The sequence below is a fragment of the Benincasa hispida genome, chromosome 4, assembly GCF_027475165.1.
Source record: "Benincasa hispida cultivar pf3 chromosome 4, pf3_genome.v1.1, whole genome shotgun sequence".
NCBI classification, from domain to species: domain Eukaryota; kingdom Viridiplantae; phylum Streptophyta; class Magnoliopsida; order Cucurbitales; family Cucurbitaceae; genus Benincasa; species Benincasa hispida.
The window spans coordinates 29,852,668-29,858,287 of NC_143481.1; positions in this window are offsets into that span (position 1 = coordinate 29,852,668).

The window sequence follows — 5,620 nt, forward strand, 5'->3', positions numbered from 1 at the left end:
ATACTCAACTTGATACCGTCGAGGTTTTCTGGAGGTCGTTCGTGGTGCTATATAGGTCATTCGTGCGGAAGACTTCGTGGCCGAGGCGTTCGTTGAGGATGAGCGTGAAGTGTTCATGTTGTGTTCGTTTCTGTGTTACAGTCGTGTAGATCGAGCGTTCATGGCTGCTATTGTTTGAGCATTCATGCGCAACGGAGCGTGGAGACGATTCTGCCATTGTGCGTAGATGTTGATCTCTTTATGCATTTGAGTTTATTCATGTTGTAATTTCTCTGTATGAATTGTATAACCGTTTGTTTTGAAGTCGATTGTAAATATATGTGTATTCATGATTGTAATTTGAAATAGTCTTGTTTCACTGCCATAGAAATCTCAGAATCTGATTTCCTTCAATTGATACAGATCTGAATTGAACGTATTTCTCAGCCGCGGTGGGTTTCTGTATTTGTAGTTAATCGTTTTCTGCATTTGTGGATGATTTGATGAATGTTTCGGATTTAAATTACCTTTTTGTTAAAACTTTCGGTATTACAAAGTGTTAATGGTAAGGGGCCCTGTGTTTTTGGGCGAAATTAACTTTGCAATCGAGTCTGTAATTCGAAAAGTTCGAGCTTGTCGAGTCGTTCGTGATGAAGCTTCAATGCATGGCAATGCAGTTCTCAACAAAGAAGAAGACCAAGTGTTAGTCGGTTCGTGTAGCCTCAGGTAAACAATCGTTGGGATTTAACTAAGCGATCATTTAGTTCTAGGCGATCGTGTAGTATTTTCTAATCGATCGTTTAGCTAATGCTAAGTGATGAGGTAAATCGTTTACCATATCGCGTAGGCGCTAGAGGTAGGCGATCGTAGTGGGAACATGCGATGCTCGTCGTTTAGTAGAAGGCGCGTGCTAGACGATCGTGTAGTTAGCAAGCTTCATCGCTTAGTTACTACCTATGCGATCGTGCGTATGTGATACGGAGATGCTAGCTAAGCGATCGCTTAGGCGATGGTGTTTCGCGGTATCGTAGTCGTTTAGATGATCATGGAAGGGGGGCGTTTTGCGGAGCGCGCTAAGCAATCGTGTACTTCAGGCTTCGTCGCTTAGTAAAGGTACGCGATCGTGTAGTAATAACTAAACAATCATTTGGATTTTTCTAGACGATCGTATAGTAAATGCTAAACGATCGTTTAACTTTGGAGCACTGGTAAGAGAAGCGATGCTTTGCCGAGCGGTTTAAGACCTGGTTCGCCTGTTTGAACCGGAGACTCCTTGTCTTTGTAATAGTTAGCTTTCCTTTTTGTGTTTTAAGGCAATTTTACCTGGTTCATCAATTCTTATTGCTTATACATGTGATGTATGGTACTTATATGCTAAAGTGTTTATCATATAGTTAAAAACTCACCTTAGGTTGTACAATTATTCATACATCATGTATTATAAATGTTATAATCTTGCATGAAGAAATTACTTGAAAGCATGCGCATGCATCATGAAATATAAGAGTTATATTTTGCATGCATTGAGCATTATCATGCATCATCCTTTTATTATAATTGTTATAGTCTAAGGGTGAATGGAAGCATGTTTTGCTTGTTTCATTGAGTTTTGTATAAGTGTTATATAAAATTAGTAATGAATGGACAATGCATTGAGCATGACACTTAGGCTATTTATAATCGTTATGAATGCCTTGCATGTGTTAGCTTAGCATTGTGGTTATTTCTGTTTATAAGTGTTATAAAGGAAATTAGGCCTAAAATCAATAATTCAGAGCTGCATGCGGACTTAGGGTGAACTCAAGTTTTTTAAAAGGGTTTTAAAATTGGATTGAGATAGACCTAAGTTCAAGTGGTTCTAAAGAGTTTAGTAACCTAGCTTAATCTTTTAAAATCGGTTTAATAGGATTAAATTGATTGGAATAAAAGATTAAATTTGTTGTAAACCTATCTATATGGGACCTTTTGTCTAAGGCGGGTTCTAGCTAGGCTGGGGTTCTTAAGTTGACGGAAACGTAACACCCCTACCTGAGAACCCACTTGAAAAGGTGAATTAGATAGATTTTCAACAAGCATGCGATATTTTGGTCAAAGACTCCGTTAAAGAGTTTAATGGATGATGATCAAAAGTTGTTTCACTATCCAAGGTAAAAGTTATTCTTGGGAAAACCTAAAAGTCACTTAGTTAAAATCCTTAGCCGTGTTTTTTCTAAGTAAGCTAAACCCTAGGTTATAAAATACTCAGTGGGAGGAAGAGGCATATCAGATATGTCTATGATTCCACTCATGTTTCTCCCTGTATGTTCATACCGTGAGATTCATGCTTGGCCTCGAGATGCCCAGGATGCATCCCCTTCGGATGGTGTTTGCAAGTCAATATCAAGGTGGATGAAGAGAGTATTTATAGTAAGTGGGTGAAGGGTGTGTGTCAACATGTCCTATGGTCTCTATCATTGGTTCACACCGTGAGATCATTTTGTATGCCCTCGTGTCGTCTTCAGAGCGTCCCCCTTAGGATGGGTTTTGTGCAGTTGGTCAATATCAAGGTGAACTCCATAAATGGATATGGTCGCTTTAAGTTTTGCCCCAATCGAATTTTTTTTCCTTTGGATTGACCTTTTGGGACAGATCTCTAGGGCTTAAAATAGTGGGTGATACTTATGGGAGATTGTTAAGTAAGTTAATGATCTCTTGGCTAAATCAATGATGGCTTGTCGTTATAGGAACAAGAGTTGTTCTTGTATTAATGACTGGTTAAGAACTTCTCAATTCAGAGGATGGATAATTGACCTCCCTTCGGCGGTTTTTATCTTAAACCTTTGAAGCGTTATTGCGAAACAAAATGTCACACGGGGTTCATGTTAGTTTTGCTAAACCTTATTGGATGTTGTTTTGTTTTACAACAGGTATTTGCTTAAAACCTAATGTAGGTCAATATTTTTTTTCTTTTCAGCAACTCGTTAGTATTTCCGTTTAAAGCTTTTAAAAATGACCGATTATTTACAATAGAAAGAATAATGTGAAACGAATTTCATGGAAAACGACCTCGATCCCACTACTCTCCAAAAGAGGAGACAATACAGTAAATATGATTTATTAGTCTTGGAGACATATCTGGTAGAGAATGATGATTCTGCCTGGATCCTTGATTCAGGTGCTACCAATCATGTCAGTTCCTCTTACCAAGGATTCAGTTCCTGGCAAACGTTGCCATAGGGAGAGATGACTCTTCGATTCTGTACTGGTGAGAATGTTTCAGTTGTTGCTATAAGCAAGCTGAAGTTATTTGCTGACAAGAAACGTTATCTATTATTGGATAATGTTTTTATAGTTCTTCATATTAAAAGGAACTTAATCTCGGTTTCTTGTCTCATTGAACAAGGCTATACCTTCTCCTTTTCGGAGAATAAAATGTTTATTTTCAAGAATGGAATGGAGATTGGTTATGGTTCAATGGCAAATAACTTATATGTACTAAGGCCGTTAGTCATAAAACCCTTGTTTAACACTGAAATGTTCAGTATAGCAACAACAGATAAAAGACCAAAGGTTTCTCCAAAGAAAAACGCCCATCTTTAGCATCTTAGGTTAGATCACATCAGCCTCAATAGGATTGAGAAGTTGGTGAAAAGTGGACTTCTAAAGAGTTTAGAAGAAAACTCCTTATCAGTATGTGAATCATGCCTCGAAGGCAAGATGACCAAACGACCTTTAACTGGAAAAGGTTACAGAGCCAGGGAAGCCTTGGAGCTTGTAGATTTAGACCTCTATGGTCCGATGAATGTTAAAGCTCGAGGTGAGTATGAATATTTCATCTCTTTCATGATTATTTAAGGTTTGGGTATCTTTTCCTAATGCAACATAAGTCTGAAGCCCTTGACAAGTTCAAGGAGTATAAGGCTAAAGTTGAAAACTTGTTAGGTAAGAAGATAAAAACATTACGATCTGATCGTGGTGGAGAGTATATGGACCTCTAATTCCAGAACTATATGATAGAACATGGGATTGCGTCCCAACTCTCGGCCCTTAGTACACCTTAGCAGAATGGTGTATCAGAAAGGAGAAATAGAACCTTGTTGCCATGGTTCGGTCTATGATGAGTTATGCTCATCTTCTAGACTCGTTTTGGGGTTATGCAGTGCAGACTGCATGTTATATCCTGAACAAATTTCCCTCGAAAAGTGTTTCTGAAACACCTTTTGAGTTATGGAGAGGCCGTAAAGGTAGTTTACGCCACTTCAGGATTTGGGGCTATCTGGCACATGTGCTAGCGACTAACCCAAAGAAGTTGGAACCGCGTTCGAAGGTTTGTCTCTTTGTAGGCTACCCCAAGGAAACGAGAGGAGGATACTTCTATGATTCAAGTGAGAACAAAGTGTTTGTTTCCACTAATGCTATCTTCTTGGAAGAAAATCACATGAGGGATCATAAGCCACGAAGTAAGCTTGTTTTACATGAGATCTCAAGTGAGACTGAGATTGCTGAGGGTTCAACAAGAGTTGTTGAACAAGCCGACAGATCAACAAGAGTTGTTGAGATTAGAACATCTAGTCAACCAGCTCAAGAGTTGAGACTGTCTAGACGTATTGAGAGGGTTATGAACCCACCAGATCGTTACATGGGTTTGACTGATGCCCAAAACGTCATTACAAATGATAGGGTTGAGGATCCACTGTCTTTTAAGAAAGAAATGGAGGATGATGACAAAGATGAATGGGTTAAGGCCATGAACCAGGAAATAGAATTTGTATACTTCAATAACGTCTGGGAGCTTGTTGATCCACCTGATGGGGTAAGACCTATTGAGTATAAGTGGATCTATAAGCGAAAGAGAGGTGTAGATGGAAATGTGCAAACCTTTAAGGCTAGACTCGTGGCAAAGGGTTATACCCAGGTTGAGGGAGTTGACTATGAGGAAACTTTCTCATTTGTTGTCATGCTGAAGTCTATTAGGATTCTCCTATCCATAGCCACATTTTGTGCTTATGAAATATAGAAAATTGACGTCAAGGCTGCTTTTCTTAATGATAATCTTGAGAAGACCATCTATATGACTCAACCAGAGGGGTTCGTAGTTCCAGATCAATAGCAAAGAGTTTGCAAGCTTAATAGGTCTATTTATGGGCTAAAACAAGCATCTAGATCTTGAAACATCAGATTTGACACTGCTCGTTTGGCTTTGATCAGAATGTTGATGAGCTTTTTGTTTACAAGAAAACAACTCAGTAGCTTTCCTGATAATGTATGTGGATGATATCTTACTCATTGGGAATGATGTAGGGTATCTGACTGACATTAAGAAGTGGCTAGCTAGCCAGTTCCAAATGAAAGATTTAGGTGAGGCACAGTATGTTCTCAGGATCCAGATTATTCGGGATCACAAGAACAAACGGTTAGCCCTATCTCAGGCATTGTACATTGATCAAATGTTGATCAAGTACAGGATGCAGGATTCCAAGAGGGGTTTATTACCCTTCAGGTATGGAATCATTTTGTCTAAGGATCAATGTCCTAAGACACCTCAAAAAGTTGAGAAAATGAGACAGATTCCCTATGCTTCTGCTATAGGAAGCTTGATGTATGCAATGTTGTATACTAGAACCGACATTTCCTATGCAGTAGAGATTGTCAGTCGGTATCA